Consider the following 22,073-nt stretch of genomic DNA (forward strand, 5'->3'; position numbering starts at 1 on the left):
AGTGTAAAAATATAAATAAATATAAAGTACTTTCTATTAACTCATCGTGAATTTTATTTCATGCCTTCTTTTGACAAATACACCTAAAGTTTTCAGAGATTGTGATGTACAGTATGCTCTGGTTGATAATTATCAATTACTTACTATCAAACGAGGTGACTCACCAAAGGCAGATGTGCTGCATCGTCGATAGGGACACTGACATAACCTACAGAGCTTTGCTGGCTTTTGCAAAGAATTTCCTCTTACAAGCTTGTAGGAAAACACACACACACACACACACACAGACAGTTTTGTGGGGTTACTGGGGTGAGTAACTTTGGGCCAGGGAGATTATGGGTGTGTGGAATCACACCTCATCAGTCACCGTAACCCCTCAGCCCATTAGTCAAGTCGATGAACAGATGACGACAACTTAAATCTACATGATATGAAAATATTCCTCAAACTAGATATCCTGAGGTCTTATTATCCAATTACTATTACTGTAAGAGTATAAATAAATATAATGTACTTTCTATCAGCTCATCGTGAATTTTATTTCATGCCTTTCTTATTGACAAATACACCTACAGTTTTCAGAGATTATGATGTACAGTATGCTCTGGTTGATAATTATCAATTGTTTACTATCAAACGAGGTGACTCACCAAAGGCAGATGTGCTGCATCGTCGATGGGAACACTGACATAACCTACAGAGCTTTGCTGGCCTTTGCAAAGAATTGCCTCTTACAAGCTTGTAGGAAAACACACACACACACACAGTTTTGTGGGGTTACTGGGGTGAGTAACTTTAGGCCAGGGAATTATGGGTGTGTGGAATCACACCTCATCAGTCACCGTACCCCATCAGCCCACTAGTCAAGTCGATGAACAGATGACGTCAACTTAAATCTAGATGATATGAAAATATTCCTCAACCTAGATCTCCTGAGATCTTATTATCCAATTACTATTACTGTAAAAATATAAATAAATAAAAAGTACTTTCTATTAGCTCGTCGTGAATTTTATTTCATGCCTTTCTTATTGACAAATACACCTACAGTTTTCAGAGAATATGATGTACAGTATGCTCCGGTTGATGATTATCAATTACTTACAATCAAACGAGGTGACTCACCAAAGGCAGATGTGCTGCATCGTCGATAGGAACACTGACATTACCTACAGAGCTTTGCTGGTATTTGAGAAGAATTTCCTCTTACTATCTTGTAGGAAAACGCACACACACACACACACACACACACAGTTTTGTGGGGTTACTGGGGTGAGTAAGTTTAGGCCAAATAGATTATGGGTGTGTGGAATCACACCTCATCAGTCACCGTACCCCCTCAGCCCACTAGCCAAGTCGATGAACAGATGACGTCAACTTAAATCTACATGATATGAAAATATTCTTCAACCTAGATCTCCTGAGATCCTATTATCCAATTACTATTACTGTTAAAATATAAATAAATAAAAAGTACTTTCTATTAGCTGGTCGTGAAATTTATTTCATGCCTTTCTTATTGACAAATACACCTACAGTTTTCAGAGATTATTATGTACAGTATGCTCTGGTTGATAATTATCAATTACTTACTACCAAACGAGGTGACTCACCAAAGGCAGATGTGCTGCATCATCCATAGGAACACTGACATAACCTACAGAGCTTTGCTGGCTTTTGCAAAGAATTTCCTCTTACAAGCTTGTAGGAAAACACGCACACACACACACAGTTTTGTGGGGTTACTGGGGTGCGTAGCATTAGGCCAGGGAGATTATGGGTGTGTGGAATCACACCTCGTCAGTCACCGTACCCTCTCAGCCCACTAGTCAAGTCGATGAACAGATGACGTCAACTTAAATCTATATGATATGAAAATATTCCTCAACCTAGATCTCCTAAGATTTTATTATCCAATTACTATTACTATTACTGTAAGAATATAAATAAATATAAAGTACTTTCTATTAGCTCGTCGTGAATTTTATTTCATGCCTTTCTTATTGTCAAATACACCTACAGTTTTCAGAGACTGTGATGTACAGTATGCTCTGGTTGATAATTATCAATTACTTACAATCGAACGAGGTGACTCACCAAAGGCAGATGTGCTGCATCATCGATAGGAACACCGACATAACCTACAGAGCTTTGCTGGTTTTTGCAAAGAATTTCCTCTTACAAGCTTGTAGGAAAACACACACACAGTTTTGTGGGGTTACTGGGGTGAGTAACTTTAGGCCAGGGTGATTATGGGTGTGTGGAATCACACCTCATCAGTCACCGTATCCCCTCGGCCCACTAGTCAAGTCGATGAAGAGATGACGTCAACTTAAATCTATATTCCTGAACCTAGATCTCCAGAGATCATAGTATTCAAGTACTATTACAGTAAATATATAAATAAATATAAAGTACTTTCTACTAGCTCATCATGAATTTTATTTCATGATCTTCATATTAACAAATACACCTAAAGTTTTCAGAGATTATGATGTACAGTATGCTCTGGTTGATAATTATCAATTACTTACTTTCAAACAAGGTGACTCACCAAAGGCAGATGTGCTGCATCGTCGATAATAACACTGACATAACCTACAGAGCTTTGCTGGCTTTGCAAAGAATTTCCACTTGGAAGCTTGTAGGAAAACACAGACACACACACACACAGTTTTGTGGGGTTACTGGGGTGAGTAACTTTAGGCCAGGGAGATTATGGGTGTGTGGAATAACACCTCATCAGTCACCGTACCCCCTCAGCCCACTACTCAAGTCGAAGAACAGATGACGTCAACGTAAATCTATATTCCTGAACCTAGATCTCCAGAGATCATAGTATACAAGTACTATTACAGTAAAAATATAAATAAATATAAAGTACTTTCTATTAGCTCATCATGAATTGTATTTCTTGATCTTCTTATTAACAAACACACCATCAGTTTTCAAAGATTATGATGTACAGTATGCTCTGGTTGATAATTATCAATTACTTACTATCAAACGAGGTGACTCACCAAAGGCAGATGTGCTGCATTGTCGATAGGTACACTGACATAACCTACAGAGCTTTGCTGGCTTTTGCAAAGAATTTCCTCTTACAAGCTTGTAGGAAAACACACACACACACACACACACACACACACACACACACACACACACACACACACACAGTTTTGTGGGGTTACTGGGGTGAGTAACTTTAGGCCAGGGAGATTATAGGTGTGTGGAATCACACCTCATCAGTTACCGTACCCCCTCGGCCCACAAGTCAAGTCGATGAACAGATGACGTCAACTTAAATCTATATTCCTGAACCTAGATCTCCAGAGATCATAGTATACAAGTACTATTACAGTAAAAATATATATAAATATAAAGTACTTTCTATCAGCTCATCATGAATGTTATTTCATGATCTTCTTATTAACAAATACACCTAAAGTTTTCAGAGATTATGATGTACAGTATGCTCTGGTTGATAATTATCAACTACTTACTTTCAAACGAGGTGACTCACCAAAGGCAGATGTGCTGCATCGTCGATAGGAACACTGACATAACCTACAGAGCTTTGCTGGCTTTTGCAAAGAATATCCTCTTACAAGCTTGTAGGAAAACACACACACACACACACACACACACACACACACACACACAAACACACACACACACACAGTTTTGTGGGGTTACTGGGGTCAGTAACTTTAGGCCAGGGAGATTATAGGTGTGTGGAATCACACCTCATCAGTCACCGTACCGCCTCAGCCCACTAGTCAAGTCGATGAACAGATGACGTCAACATAAATCTATATGATACGAAAATATTCCTCAACCTAGATCTCCTGAAATCTTACTATCCAATTACTATTGCTATTACTGTAAAAATATAAATAAATATAAAATACTTTCTATTAGCTCGTCGTGAATTTTATTTCATGCCTTTCTTATTGACAAATACACCTACAGTTTTCAGAGATTATGATGTAATGTATGCTCTGCTTCATAATTATCAATTACTTACAATCGAACAAGGTGACTCACCAAAGGCAGATGTGCTGCATCGTCGATAGGAACACTGACATAACCTACAGAGCTTTGCTAGTTTTTGCAAAGAATTTCCTCTTACAATCTTGTAGGAAAACACACACACACAGTTTTGTGGGGTTACTGGGGTGAGTAACATTAGGCCACGGAGATTATGGGAGTGTGGAATCACACCTCATCAGTCACCGTACCCCCTCAGCACACTAGTCAAGTCGATGAACAGATGACGTCAACTTAAATTTATTCCTGAACCTAGATCTCCAGAGATCATAGTATACAAGTACTATTACAGTAAAATATAAATAAACATAAAGTACTTCCTGTCAGCTGATCATGAATTTTATTTCATGATCTTCTTATTAACAAATACACCTAAAGTTTTCAGAGATTATGATGTACAGCATGCTCTGGTTGATAATTATCAATTACTTACTTTCAAACGAGGTGACTCACCAAAGGCAGATGTGCTGCATCGTCGATAGGAACACTGACATGACCTACAGAGCTTTGCTGGCTTTTGCAAGGAATATCCTCCTACAAGCTTGTAGGAAAACACACACACAGCACACAGTTTTGTGGGGTTACTGGGGTGAGTAACTTTAGGCCAGGGAGATTATGGGTGTGTGGAATCACACCTCATCAGTCACCATACCCCTCGGCCAGCTAGTCAAGTCGATGAACAAATGACGTCAACTTAAATCTATATTTCTGAACCTCGATCTCCAGAGATCAAGTACTATTACAGTAAAAATATAAATAAATATATAGTACTTTCTATAGGCTCATCATGAATTGTATTTCATGATCTTCTTATTAACAAATACACCTACAGTTTTCAGAGATTATGGTGCACAGTAAGCTCTGGTTGATAATTATCAATTATTTACTATCAAACGAGGTGACTCACTAAAGGCAGATGTGCTGCATCATCGATAGGAACACTGACATAACCTACAGAGCTTTGCTGGCTTTTGCAAAGAATTCCCTCTTACAAGATTGTAGGAAAACACACACACACACACACACACACACACACACACACACACACAGTTTAGTGGGGTTACTGGGGTGAGTAACTTTAGGCCAGGGAGGTTATGGGTGTGTGGAATCACACCTCATCAGTCACCGTACCCCCTCAGCCCACTAGTCAAGTCGATGAGCAGATGACATCAACTTAAATCTATATTCCTGAACCTAGATCTATTGAGATCATATTGTACAGGTACTATTACAGTAAATATATAAATAAATATAAAGTACCATCCATTAGCTAATCATGAATTTTATTTCATGCCCTTCTTATTAACAAATGCACCTACAGTTTTCAGAGATTCTGATGTACAGTATGCTCTGGTTGATAATTATCAATTACTTACAATCGAACGAGGTGACTCACCAAAGGCAGATGTGCTGCATCGTCGATAGGAACACTGACATTACCTACAGAGCTTTGCTGGCTTTTGCAAGGGATATCCTCCTACAAGCTTGTAGGAAAACACACACACACACACACAGCACACAGTTTTGTGGGGTTACTGGGGTGAGTAACTTTAGGCCAGGGAGATTATGGGTGTGTGGAATCATACCTCATCAGTCACCATACCCCTCGGCCAGCTAGTCAAGTCGATGAACAACTGACGTCAACTTAAATCTATATTTCTGAACCTAGATCTCCAGAGATCAAGTACTATTACAGTAAAAATATAAATAAATATATAGTACTTTCTATTAGCTCATCATGAATTGTATTTCATGATCTTCTTATTAACAAATACACCTACAGTTTTCAGAGATTATGGTGTACAGTAAGCTCTGGTTGATAATTATCAATTACTTACTATCAAACGAGGTGACTCACTAAAGGCAGATGTGCTGCATCATCGATAGGAACACTGACATAACCTACAGAGCTTTGCTGGCTTTTGCAAAGAATTCCCTCTTACAAGATTGTAGGAAAACACACACACACACACACACACAGTTTTGTGGGGTTACTGGGGTGAGTAACTTTAGGCCAGGGAGATTATGGGTGTGTGGAATCACACCTCGTCAGTCACCGTACCCTCTCAGCCCACAAGTCAAGTCGATGAACAGATGACATCAACTTAAATCTATATGATATAAAAATGTTCCTCAACCTAGATCTCCTGAGATCTTATTATCCAATTACTATTACTATTAGTGTAAAAATATAAATAAATATAAAGTACTTTCTATTAGCTCGTCGTGAATTTTATTTCATGCCTTTCTTATTGACAAATACACCTACAGTTTTCAGAGATTATGATGTACAGTATGCTCTGCTTGATAATTATCAATTACTTACAATCGAACGAGGTGAATCACCAAAGGAAGATGTGCTGCATCGTCGATAGGAACACTGACATAACCTACAGAGCTTTGCTGGCTTTTGCAAAGAATAACCTCTTACAAGCTTGTAGAAAAACACACACACACACACACACACACACACACACACACACACACACACACAGTTTTCTGGGGTTACTGGAGTGAGTAACTTTAGGCCAGGGAGATTATGGGTGTGTGGAATCAAACCCACACAGTCACCGTACCCACTCAGCCCACTAGTCAAGTCGATGAACAGATGACGTCAACTTAAATCTATATTCCTGAACCTAAATCTTCTGAGATCATAGTATACAAGTACTACTACAGTAAAAATATAAATAAATATAAAGTGCTTTCTATTAGCTCATCATGAATTTTATATCATGCCCTTCTTATTAACAAATACACCTACAGTTTTCAGAGATTATGATGTACAGTATGCTCCGGTTGATAATTATCAATTACTTACTATCTAACGAGGTGACTCACCAAGGGCAGATGTGCTGCATCATCGATAGGAACACTGACATAACCTACAGAGATTTTCTGGCTTTTGCAAAGAATTTCCTCTTACAAGCTAGTAGGAAAACATACACACACACACAGTTTTGTGGCGTTACTGGGGTGAGTAACTTTGGGCCAGGGAGATTATGGGTGTGTGGAATCACACCTCATCAGTCACCGTACCCCCTCAGCCCACTAGTCAAGTCAATGAACAGATGACGTCAACTTAAATCTATATTCCTGTACCTAGATCTCCTGAGATCATATTGTACAAGTACTATTACAGTAAATATATAAATAAATATAAAGTACCTTCTATTAGCTAATCATGAATTTTATTTCATGCCCTTCTTATTAACAAATGCACCTGCAGTTTTCAGAGATTATGATGTACAGCATTCTCTGCTTGATAATTATCAATTACTTACAATCGAACGAGGTGACTCACCAAAGGCAGATGTGCTGCATCGTCGATAGGTACACTGACATAACCTACAGAGCTTTGCTGGCTTTTGCAAAGAATTTCCTCTTACAAGGTTGTAGGAAAACACACACACGGTATTGTGGGGTTACTGGGGTGAGTAACTTTAGGCCAGGGAGATTATGGGTGTGTGGAATCACACCTCATCAGTCACCGTACCCCCTCGGCCCACTAGTCAAGTCGATGAACAGATGACGTCAACTTAAATCTATATTCCTGAAAATAGATCTCCAGAGATCATAGTATACAAGTACCATTACAGTAAAAATATAAGTAAATATAAAGTACTTTCTATTAGCTTATAATGAATTTTATTTCATGATCTTCTTATTAACAAATACACCTAAAGTTTTCAGAGATTATGATGTACAGTATGCTCTGGTTGATAATTATCAATTACTTACAATCGAACGAGGTGACTTACCAAAGGCGGATGTGCTGCATCGTCGATAGGAACACTGACATAACCTACAGAGCTTTGCTGGCTTTTGCAAAGAATTTCCTCTTACAAGCTTCTAGGAAGACATACACACACACACAGTTTTGTGGGGTTACTGATGTGAGTAACTTAAGGCCACGGAGATTACGGGTGTGTGGAATCACACCTCATCAGTCACCGTACCTCCTCAGCCCACTAGTCAAGTCGATGATCAGATGACGTCAACTTAAATTTATATTCCTGAACCTATTTCTCCTGAGATTGTATAATACAAGTACTGTTACAGTAAAAATATAAATAAATATAAAGTACTTTCTGTTAGCTCATCATGAATTTTATTTCATGATCTTCTTATTGACAAATACACCTACAGTTTTCAGAGATAATGATGTACAGTATGCTCTGGTTGATAATTATCAATTACTTACTATCAAACGAGGTGACTCACCAAAGGCAGATGTGCTCGTCGTCAATAGGAACACTGACATAAACTACAGAGCTTTGATGGCTTTTGCAAAGAATTTCCTCTTACAAGCTTCTAGGAAGACACACACACACACACAGTTTTGTGGGGTTCCTGGGGTGAGTAACTTAAGGCCAGGGAGATTATGGGTCTGCGGAATCACCCCTCATCAGTCACCATACCCCCACAGCCCACTAGTCAAGTCGATGAACAGATGACGTCAACTTAAATCTATATGATATGAAAGTATTCCTCAACCTGGATCTCCTGAGATCTTATTATCCAATTACTATTACTATTAGTGTAAAAATATAAATAAATAAAAAGTACTTTCTATTAGCTCGTCGTGAATATTATTTCATGCCTTTCTTATTGACAAATACACCTACAGTTTTCAGAGATTATGATGTACAGTATGCTCTGGTTGATAATAATCAATTACTTACTATCAAACGAGGTGACTCACCAAAGGCAGATGTGCTGCATCGTCGATAGGAACACTGACATAACCTACAGAGCTTTGCTGGCTTTTGCAAAGAATTTCCTCTTACAAGCTTGCAGGAAAACACACACACAGTTTTGTGGTGTTACTGGGGTGAGTAACTTAAAGCCAGGGAGATTAAGGGTGTGTGGAATCACACCTCATCAGTCACCATACCCCCTCAGCCCACTAGTCAAGTCGATGAACAGATGACGTCAACTTAAATCTATACTCCTGAACCTAGATCTCCAGAGATCATAGTATACAAGTACTATTACAGTAAAAATATGAATAAATATAAAGTACTTTCTATTACCTCATCATGAATTTCATTTCATGATCTTTTTATTAACAAATACACCTAAAGTTTATCCGAGATTATGATGTACAGTATCCTATGGTTGATAATTATCAATTACTTACTATCAAATGAGGTGACTCACCAAAGGCAGAAGTGCTGCATCGTCGATAGGAACACTGACATAACCTACAGAGCTTTGTTGGCTTTTGCAAAGAATTTCCTCTTACAAGCTTGTAGGAAAACACACACACACACACAGTTTTGAGGGTTTACTGGGGTGAGTAACTTTAGGCCAGGCAGATTGTGGGTGTGTGGAATCACACCTCATCAGTCACCGTACCCCCTCAGCCCACTAGTCTAGTCGATAAACAGATGACGTCAACTTATACCTACATGATATGAAAATATTCTTCAACCTAAATCTCCTGAGATCTTATTATCCAAATACTATTACTGTAAAATTATTAATAAATATAAAGTACTTACTATTAGCTCGTCGTGAATTTTATTTCGTGCCTTTCTTATAGACATTTGCAATTACAGTTTTCAGAGATTATGACGTACAGTATGCTCTGGTTGATAATTATCAATTATTTACTATCAAACGAGGCGACTCACCAAAGGCAGACGTGCGGCATCGTCGATAGGAACACTGACATAACCTACAGAGCTTTGCTGTCTTTTGCAAAGAATTTTCTCTTACAAGCTTGTAGGAAAACACACACACACACAGTTTTGTGGGGTTACTGGGGTGAGTAAGTTAAGGCCAGGGAGATTATGGGTGTGTGGAATCACATCTCATCAGTCACCATACCCCCTCAGCCCACTAGTCAAGTCGATGACGAGATGACATCAACATAAATCTATATTCCTGATCCTAGATCTCCTGAGATCATATTATACAAGTATTATTACAGTAAAAATATAAATAAATATAAAATACTTTCTATTAGCTCATCATGAATTATATTTCATGCCCTTTTTGTTAACAAATACACCTACAGTTTTCAGTGATTATGATGTACAGTATGCTCTGGTTGTTACTTATCAATTATTTACTATCAAACGAGGTTCTACATTGACTATAGGAACACTGACATAACCTACAGAGCTTTGCTGGCTTTTGCAAAGAATTTCCTCTTACATGCTTGCAAGAAAACACACACACACAGTTTTTTGGGGTAACTGGTGTGAGTAACATTAGGCCAGGGAGATTATGGGTGTGTTGAATCACACCTCATCAGTCACCGTACCCCCTCAGCCCACTAGTCATGTCGATGAACAGATGACGTCAACTTAAATCCACATGATATGAATATATTCCCGAACCTAGATCTCCTGAAATCATATTATACAATTACTATTACTGTAAAAATATATATAAATATAAAGTACTTTCTATAAGCTCGTCGTGAAATTTATTTCATGCCCTTTTTATTATCAAATACACCCACAGTTTTCAGAGATTATGATGTACAGTATGCTCTGGTTGATAATTATCAATTATTTACTATCAAACGAGGTGACTCACCAAAGGGAGAGGTGCTGCATCGTCGATAGGAACACTGACATAACCTACAGAGCTTTGCTGGCTTTTGCAAAGAATTTCCTCTTACAAGCATGTAGGAAAACACACACACACACACAGTTTTGGGGGGGTTACTGGGGTGAGTAACGTTAGGCCATGGAGATTATGAGTGTGTGGAATCACACCTCATCAGTCACCGTACCACCTCAGCCCACTAGTCAAGTCGATGAACAGATGACGTCAACTTAAATCTGTATTCCTGAACCTAGATCTCCTGAGATCATAGTATAAAAGTAATATTACAGTAAAAATATAAATAAATATAAAGTACTTCCTATTAGCTCATCATCAATTATATTTCATGCCCTTCTTATTAACAAATACACCTACAGTTTTCAGAGATTATGATGTACAGTATGCTTTGGTTGATAATTATCAAATATTTTCTATCAAACGAGGTGCTGCATCGTTGATAGGAACACTGACATAACCTACAGAGCTTTGGTGGCTTTTGCAAAGAATTTCCTCTTACAAGCTTGTAGGAAAACACACACACACACACACACACACACACACACACTCACACACACACACACACAGTTTTGTGGGGTTACTAGGGTGAGTAACTTTAGGCCAGGGAGAATATGGGTGTGTGGAATCACACCTCATCAGTCACCATACCCCCTCAGCCCACTAGTCAAGTCGATGACCAGATGACATCAACATAAATCTATATTCCTGAACCTAGATCTCCTGAGTTCGTATTATACAAGTACTATTACAGTAAAAATATAAATAAATATAAGGTACTTTCTATTAGCTCGTCATGAATTATATTTCATGCCATTCTTATTAACAAATATACCTACAGTTTTCAGAGATAATGATGTTCAGTATGCTCTGGTTGTTAATTATAAATTATTTACTATCAAACGAGGTTCTGGATCGTCTATAGGAACACTGACATAACCTACAGAGCTTTGCTGGCTTTTGCAAAGAATTTCCTCTTACAAGCTTTTAAGAGAACACACACACACAGTTTTGTGTGGTTACAGGTGTGAGTAACTTTAGGCCAGGGAGATTATGCGTGTCTTGAATCACACCTCATCAGTCACCGTACCCCCTCAGCCCACTAGTCAAGTCGATGAACAGATGACGTCAACTTAAATCTACATGATATGAATATATTCCTGAACCTAGATCTCCTGGGATCATATTATACAATTACTATTACTGTAAAAATATAAATAAATATAGAGTACTTTCTATTAGCTCGTCGTGAGTTTTATTTCATGGCCTTTTTATTAACAAATCACCTACAGTTTTCAGAGATTATGATGTACAGTATGCTCTGGTTGATAATGATCAATTATTTACCATCAAACGAGGTGACTCACCAAAGGCAGATGTGCTGCATCGTCGATAGGAACACTGACATAACCTACAGATCTTTGCTGGCTATTGCAAAGAATTTCCTCTTACAAGCTTTTAGAAAAAAACACACACACACAGTTTTGTGGGGTTACTGGGGTGAGTAACTTTAGGCCAGGGAGATTATGGGTGTGTGGAATCACACCTCATCAGTCACCGTACCCCTCAGCCCACTAGTCAAGTCTATGAACAGATGACATCAACTTATATCTATATTCATGAACCTAGATCTCCTGAGATCTTTTTATACAAGTACTATTACAGTAAAAATATAAATATATATAAAGTACTTTCTATTAGCTCATCATGAATTATATTTCATGCCCTGCTTATTAACAAATACACCTACAGTTTTCAGAGATTGTCATGTACAGTATGCTCTGGTTGATAATTGTCAATTACTTACTATCAAACGATGTGACTCACCAAAGGCAGATGTGCTGCATCTTCGATAGGAACACTGACATAACCTACAGAGCTTTGCTGGCTTTTGCAAAGAATTTTCTCTTACAAGCTTGTAGGAAAACACACACACACAGTTTTGTGGGGTTACTGGGGTGAGTACCTTTAGGCCAGGGAGATTATGTTTGTGTGGAATCACACCTCATCGGTCACCGTACCACCTCAGCCCACTTGTCAAGTCGATGAACAGATGACGTCAACTTAAATCTATAGTCCTGAACCTAGATCTCCAGAGATCGTACTATACAAGTACTATTACAGTAAAAATATAAATTAATATAAAGTACTTTCTATTAGCTCATCATGAATATTTCATGCCTTTCTTATTAAGAAATACACCTACAGTTTTCAGTGATTATGAGGTACAGTATGCTCTGGTTGATAATTATCAATTATTTACTATCAAACGAGGTGCTGCATCGTCGATAGGAACACTGACATAACCTACAGAGCTTTGCTGGCTTTTGCAAAGAATTTCCTCTTACAAGTTTGTAGGATAACACACACACACACACACACAGTTTTGGGGGGGGTTACTGGGGTGAGTAACTATATTCCAGGGAGATTATGGGTGTGTGGAGTCACACCTCATTCGTCACCGTACCCCCTCAGCCCACTAGTCAAGTCGATGAACAGATGACGTCAACTTAAATCTATATTCCTGAACCTAGATCTCCTGAGATCATATTATACAAGTACTATTACAGTAAAAATATAAATAAATATAAAGTACTTTCTATTAGCTCATCATGAATTTTATTTCATGCCCTGCTTATTAACAAATACCCCTACAGTTTTCAGAGATTATGATGTACAGTATGCTATATTTGATAATTATCAATTATTTACTATCAAACGAGGTGGCGCACCAAAGGCAGATGTGCTGCATCGTCGATAGGAACACTAACATAACCTACAGGGCTTTGCTGGCTTTTGCAAAGAATTTCATCTTACAAGCTTGTAGGAAAACACACACACACACACACACACACACACAGTTTTTGGGGTTACTGGGATGAGTAACTTTAGGCCAGGGAGATTATGGGTGTATGGAATCACACCTCATCAGTCACCGTACCCCCTCAGCCCACTAGTCAAGTCGATGAACAGATGACGTCAACTTAACTCAACACGATATGAATATATTCCTGAATCTAGATCTCCTGAGATCATATTATACAATTACTATTACCGTAAAAATGTACATACATATAAAGTACTTTCTATTAGCTCATCATGAATTATATTTCATGCCCTTTTTATTAACAAATACACCTACAGTTTTCAGTGATTATGATGTACAGTACGCTCTGGTTGTTACTTATCAATTATTTACTATCAAACGAGGTTCTACATTGACTATAGGAACACTGACATAACCTACAGAGCTTTGCTGGCTTTTGCAAAGAATTTCCTCTTACATGCTTGCAAGAAAACACACACACACAGTTTTTTGGGGTAACTGGTGTGAGTAACATTAGGCCAGGGAGATTATGGGTGTGTTGAATCACACCTCATCAGTCACCGTACCCCCTCAGCCCACTAGTCATGTCGATGAACAGATGACGTCAACTTAAATCCACATGATATGAATATATTCCCGAACCTAGATCTCCTGAAATCATATTATACAATTACTATTACTGTAAAAATATATATAAATATAAAGTACTTTCTATAAGCTCGTCGTGAAATTTATTTCATGCCCTTTTTATTATCAAATACACCCACAGTTTTCAGAGATTATGATGTACAGTATGCTCTGGTTGATAATTATCAATTATTTACTATCAAACGAGGTGACTCACCAAAGGGAGAAGTGCTGCATCGTCGATAGGAACACTGACATAACCTACAGAGCTTTGCTGGCTTTTGCAAAGAATTTCCTCTTACAAGCATGTAGGAAAACACACACACACACACAGTTTTGGGGGGGTTACTGGGGTGAGTAACGTTAGGCCATGGAGATTATGAGTGTGTGGAATCACACCTCATCAGTCACCGTACCCCCTCAGCCCACTACTCAAGTCGATGAACAGATGACGTCAACTTAAATCTGTATTCCTGAACCTAGATCTCCTGAGATCATAGTATAAAAGTAATATTACAGTAAAAATATAAATAAATATAAAGTACTTCCTATTAGCTCATCATCAATTATATTTCATGCCCTTCTTATTAACAAATACACCTACAGTTTTCAGAGATTATGATGTACAGTATGCTTTGGTTGATAATTATCAAATATTTTCTATCAAACGAGGTGCTGCATCGTTGATAGGAACACTGACATAACCTACAGAGCTTTGGTGGCTTTTGCAAAGAATTTCCTCTTACAAGCTTGTAGGAAAACACACACACACACACACACACACACACACACACACACACACACACACACACAGTTTTGTGGGGTTACTAGGGTGAGTAACTTTAGGCCAGGGAGAATATGGGTGTGTGGAATCACACCTCATCAGTCACCATACCCCCTCAGCCCACTAGTCAAGTCGATGACCAGATGACATCAACATAAATCTATATTCCTGAACCTAGATCTCCTGAGTTCGTATTATACAAGTACTATTACAGTAAAAATATAAATAAATATAAGGTACTTTCTATTAGCTCGTCATGAATTATATTTCATGCCCTTCTTATTAACAAATATACCTACAGTTTTCAGAGATAATGATGTTCAGTATGCTCTGGTTGTTAATTATCAATTATTTACTATCAAACGAGGTTCTGGATCGTCTATAGGAACACTGACATAACCTACAGAGCTTTGCTGGCTTTTGCAAAGAATCTCCTCTTACAAGCTTTTAAGAGAACACACACACACAGTTTTGTGTGGTTACAGGTGTGAGTAACTTTAGGCCCGGGAGATTATGCGTGTCTTGAATCACACCTCATCAGTCACCGTACCCCCTCAGCCCACTAGTCAAGTCGATGAACAGATGACGTCAACTTAAATCTACATGATATGAATATATTCCTGAACCTAGATCTCCTGGGATCATATTATACAATTACTATTACTGTAAAAATATAAATAAATATAAAGTACTTTCTATTAGCTCGTCGTGAGTTTTATTTCATGGCCTTTTTATTAACAAATCACCTACAGTTTTCAGAGATTATGATGTACAGTATGCTCTGGTTGATAATGATCAATTATTTACCATCAAACGAGGTGACTCACCAAAGGCAGATGTGCTGCATCGTCGATAGGAACACTGACATAACCTACAGATCTTTGCTGGCTATTGCAAAGAATTTCCTCTTACAAGCTTTTAGAAAAAAACACACACACACACACACACACAGTTTTGTGGGGTTACTGGGGTGAGTAACTTTAGGCCAGGGAGATTATGGGTGTGTGGAATCACACCTCATCAGTCACCGTACCCCTCAGCCCACTAGTCAAGTCGATGAACAGATGACATCAACTTATATCTATATTCATGAACCTAGATCTCCTGAGATCTTTTTATACAAGTACTATTACAGTAAAAATATAAATAAATATAAAGTACTTTCTATTAGCTCATCATGAATTATATTTCATGCCCTGCTTATTAACAAATACACCTACAGTTTTCAGAGATTGTCATGTACAGTATGCTCTGGTTGATAATTGTCAATTACTTACTATCAAACGATGTGACTCACCAAAGGCAGATGTGCTGCATCTTCGATAGGAACACTGACATAACCTACAGAGCTTTGCTGGCTTTTGCGAAGAATTTTCTCTTACAAGCTTGTAGGAAAACACACACACACAGTTTTGTGGGGTTACTGGGGTGAGTACCTTTAGGCCAGGGAGATTATGTTTGTGTGGAATCACACCTCATCAGTCACCGTACCACCTCAGCCCACTTGTCAAGTCGATGAACAGATGACGTCAACTTAAATCTATAGTCCTGAACCTAGATCTCCAGAGATCGTACTATACAAGTACTATTACAGTAAAAATATAAATTAATATAAAGTACTTTCTATTAGCTCATCATGAATATTTCATGCCTTTCTTATTAAGAAATACACCTACAGTTTTCAGTGATTATGAGGTACAGTATGCTCTGGTTGATAATTATCAATTATTTACTATCAAACGAGGTGCTGCATCGTCGATAGGAACACTGACATAACCTACAGAGCTTTGCTGGCTTTTGCAAAGAATTTCCTCTTACAAGTTTGTAGGATAACACACACACACACACACACAGTTTTGGGGGGGGTTACTGGGGTGAGTAACTATATTCCAGGGAGATTATGGGTGTGTGGAGTCACACCTCATTCGTCACCGTACCCCCTCAGCCCACTAGTCAAGTCAATGAACAGATGACGTCAACTTAAATCTATATTCCTGAACCTAGATCTCCTGAGATCATATTATACAAGTACTATTACAGTAAAAATATAAATAAATATAAAGTACTTTCTATTAGCTCATCATGAATTTTATTTCATGCCCTTCTTATTAACAAATACCCCTACAGTTTTCAGAGATTATGATGTACAGTATGCTATATTTGATAATTATCAATTATTTACTATCAAACGAGGTTTCGCACCAAAGGCAGATGTGCTGCATCGTCGATAGGAACACTAACATAACCTACAGGGCTTTGCTGGCTTTTGCAAAGAATTTCATCTTACAAGCTTGTAGGAAAACACACACACACACACACACGCAGTTTTGTGGGGTTACTGGGGTGAGTAACTTTAGGCCAGGGAGATTATGGGTGTGTGGAATCACACCTCATCAGTCACCGTTCCCCCTCAGCCCACTAGTCAAGACGATGAACAGATGACGTCAACTTAAATGTACATGATATGAATATATTCCTGAACCTAGATCTCCTGAGACCATATTATACAATTACTATTACTGTATAAATATAAATACATATAGGGTACTTCCTATTAGCTCGTCGTGAATTTTACTTCATGCCCTTCCTATTATCAGATACTCCTACAGTTTTCAGAGATTATGATGTACAGTATGCTCTGGTTGATAATTATCAATTATTTACTATCAAACGAGGTGACTCACCAAAGGCAGATGTGCTGCATCCTCGATAGGAACACTGACATAACCTACGGGACTTTGCTGGCTTTTGCAAAGAATTTCCTCTTACAAACTAGTAGGAAAACACACACACACACACACACACACAGTTTTGGGGGGTGGGGTTACTGGGGTGAGTAACTTTAAGCCAGGGAGATTATGGGTGTGTGGAATCACACCTCATCAGTCACCGTAACCCCTCAGCCCACTAGTCAAGTCGATGAACAGATGACGTCAACTTAAATCTACATGATATGAATATATACCTGAACCTAGATGTCCTGAGATCATATTGCACAACTACTATTACTGTAAAAAAATAAATACATATAAAGTACTTTCTATTAGCTTGTCATGAATTTTATTTCATGCCCATTTTAGTAACAATTACACCTACAGTTTTCAGAAATAATGATGTACAGTATGCTCTGGTTGATAATTGACAATTATTTACTATCAAATGAGGTGACTCATCAAAGGCAGATGTGCTGCATTGTCGATAGGAACACTGACATAACCTACAGGGCTTTGCTGGCTTTTGCAAAGAATTTCCTCTTACAAGCCCGTAGGAAAACGCACGCACACACACACACACACACAGAGACACACACACACACACACACACACACACACACACACACACACACACACACACACAGTTTTGTGGGGTTACTGGGGTGAGTAACTTTAAGCCAGGGAGATTATGGGTGTGTGGAATCACACCTCAGCAGTCACCGTACCCCCTCAGAACACTAGTCAAGTCGTTGAAAAGATGACGTCAACCTAAACCTATATTCCTGAACCTAGATCTCCTGAGATCATACTATACAAGTACTATTATAGTAATAATATAAATTAATACAAAGCATGTTCTATTAACTCATCATTAATTTTATTTCATGCCCTTCTTATTAACAAATACACCTACAGTTTTCAGAGATTATCATGTACAGTAATCTCTGGTTGGTCATTATCAATTATTTACTATCAAACGAGGTGCTGCATCGTCGATAGGAACACTGACATAACCTACAGAGCTTTGCTGGCTTTTGCAAAGAATTTCCTCTTACAAGCTTGTAGGAAAACACACACACAAACACAGTTTTGGCGGGGTTACCGGGGTGAGTAACTTTAGGCCAGGGAGATTATGGGTGTGTGGAATCACACCTCAGCAGTCACCGTACCCCCTCAGAACACTAGTCAAGTCGTTGAAAAGATGACGTCAACCTAAACCTATATTCCTGAACCTAGATCTCCTGAGATCATACTATACAAGTACTATTACAGTAAAAATATAAATAAATATAACGTACTTTCTATCAGCTCATCATGAATTTTATTTCATGCTTTTCTTATTAAGAAATACACCTACAGTTTTCAGAGATTATGATGTACAGTATGCTCTGGTTGATAATTATCAATTATTTACTATCAAACGAGGTGACTCACCAAAGGCAGATGTGCTGCTTCGTCGATAGGAACACTGACATAACCTACAGAGCTTAGCTGGCTTTTGCAAAGAATTTCCTCGTACAAGCTTGTAAGAAAAGACAACACACACACACACACACACACACACACACAGAGTTTTGTGGGGTTACTGGGGTGAGTAACCTTAGGCAAGGGAGATTATGGGTGTGTGGAATGACAACTCATCAGTCACCATATCCCCTCAGCCCTCTAGTCAAGTCGATGAACAGATGACGTCAACTTAAATCTATATTCCTGAACCTAGATCTCCTGAGATCATATTATACAAGTACTATTACAGTAAATATATACATAAATATAAAGTACTTTCTATTAGCTCATCATGAATTTTATTTCATACCCTTGTTATTAACAAATACACCTAAAGTTTTCAGAGATTATGATGTACAGTATGCTCTGGTTGATAATTGTCAATTATTTAATATCAAACGAGGTGACTTACCAAAGGCAGATGTGCTGCATCTTCGATAGGAACACTGACATAACCTACAGAGCTTTGCTGGCTGTTGCAAAGAATTTCCTCTTATAAGCTCGTAGGAAAACACACACACACACACACACACACACAGTTTTGTGGGGTTACTGGGGTGAGTAACTTTAGGCCAGGGAGATTATGGGTGTGTGGAATCACACCTCATCAGTCACCGTACCCCCTCAGCCCACTAGTCAAGTCGATGAACAGATGACGTCAACGCAAATCTATATTCCTGAACCTAGATCTCCTGAGATCATATTATACAAGTGCTATTACAGTAAAAATACAAATAAATGTAAAGTACTTTCCATTAGCTCATCATGAATTTAATTTCATGCCCTTCTTATTAATAAATACACCTACAGTTTTCAGAGATTATGATGTACAGTACACTCTGAATGATAATTAACAATTATTTACTATCAAACGTGGTGACTTACCAAAGGCAGATGTGCTGCATCGTCGATAAGAACACTGACATAACCTACAGAGCTTTGCTAGCTTTTGCAAAGAATTTCCTCTTACAAGCTTGTAGCTAAACACACACACACACAGTTTTGTGGGGTTACTGGGGTGAGTAACTCTAGGCCAGGGAGATTATGGGTGTGTGGAATCACACCTCATCAGTCACCGTACCCCCTCAGCCCACTAGTCAAGTCGATGAACAGATGACGTCAACTTAAATCTATATTCCTGAACCTAGATCTCCTGAGATCATATTATACAAGTACTATTACAGTAAAAATGTAAGTAAATATAAAGTACTTACTATTAGCTCATCATTAATTTTATTTCATGCCCTTCTTATTAACAAATACACCTACTGTTTTCAGAGATTATGATGTACAGTATGCTCTGGTTGATAATTATCAGATATTTACTATCAAACGAGGTGACTCACCAAAGGCAGATGTGCTGCACCGTCGATTGGAACACTGACATAACCTACAGAGCTTTGCTGGCTTTTGCAAAGAATTTCCTCTTACAAGCTTGTAGGAAAACACACACACACACACACACACACACACACACACAGTTTTGTGGGGTTACTGGGGTGAATAACTTTAGGCCAGGGAGAATATGGGTGTGTGGAATCACACCTCATCAGTCACCGTACCCACTCAGCCCACTAGTCAAGTCGATGAACAGATGATGTCAACTTAAATCTACATGTTATGAATATATTCCTAAACCTAGATCTCCTGAGATCATATTACACAAGTACTATTACAGTTAAAATACAAACAAATATAAAGTACTTTCTATTAGCACATCATGAATTTCATTTCATGAACTTCTTATTAACAAATACACCTACAGTTTTCAGAGATTATGATGTACAGTATGCTCTGGTTGATAATTATCAATTATTACTATCAAACGAGGTGACTCACCAAAGGCAGATGTGCTACATCATTGATAGGAACACTGACATAACCTACAGAGCTTTGCTGGCTGTTGCAAAGAATTTCCTCTTATAAGCTTGTAGGAAAACACACACACACACACACACAGTTTTGTGGGGTTACTGGGGTGAGTAGCTTTAGGCCAGGGAGATTATGGGTGTGTGGAATCACACCTCATCAGTCACCGTACCTCCTCAGCCCACTAGTCAAGTCGATGAACAGATGACGTCAACGCAAATCTATATTCCTGAACCTAGATCTCCTGAGATCATATTATACAAGTACTATTACAGTAAAAATATAAGTAAATATAAAGTACTTTCTATTAGCTCATAATTAATTTTATTTCATGCCCTTCTTATTAACAAATACACCTACTGTTTTCAGAGATTATGATGTACAGTATGCTCTGGTTGATAATTATCAGATATTTACCATCAAACGAGGTGACTCACCAAAGGCAGATGTGCTGCACCGTCGATTGGAACACTGACATAACCTACAGAGCTTTGCTGGCTTTTGCAAAGAATTTCCTCTTACAAGCTTGTAGGAAAACACACACACACACACAAAACAGTTTTGTGGGGTTACTGGGGTGAATAACTTTAGGCCAGGGAGAATATGGGTGTGTGGAATCACACCTCATCAGTCACCGTACCCACTCAGCCCACTAGTCAAGTCGATGAACAGATGACGTCAACTTAAATCTACATGTTATGAATATATTCCTAAACCTAGATCTCCTGAGATCATATTATACAAGTACTATTACAGTTAAAATACAAACAAATATAAAGTACTTTCTATTAGCACATCATGAATTTTATTTCATGCCCTTCTTATTAACAAATACACCTACAGTTTTCAGAGATTATGATGTACAGTATGCTCTGGTTGATAATTATCAATTATTACTATCAAATGAGGTGACTCACCAAAGGCAGATGTGCTACATCGTTGATAGGAACACTGACATAACTTACTGAGCTTTGCTGGCTTTTGCATAGAATTTTTTCTTACAAGTTTGTAGAAAAAAACACACACACACACACACACTTTTGGGGGGGTAACTGGGGTGAGTAACTTTAGGGGAGGGAGATTATGGGTGTGTGGAATCACACCTTGTCAGTCACCG

This window comes from Schistocerca americana, chromosome 11, assembly GCF_021461395.2.
Source record: "Schistocerca americana isolate TAMUIC-IGC-003095 chromosome 11, iqSchAmer2.1, whole genome shotgun sequence".
NCBI lineage: Eukaryota > Metazoa > Arthropoda > Insecta > Orthoptera > Acrididae > Schistocerca > Schistocerca americana.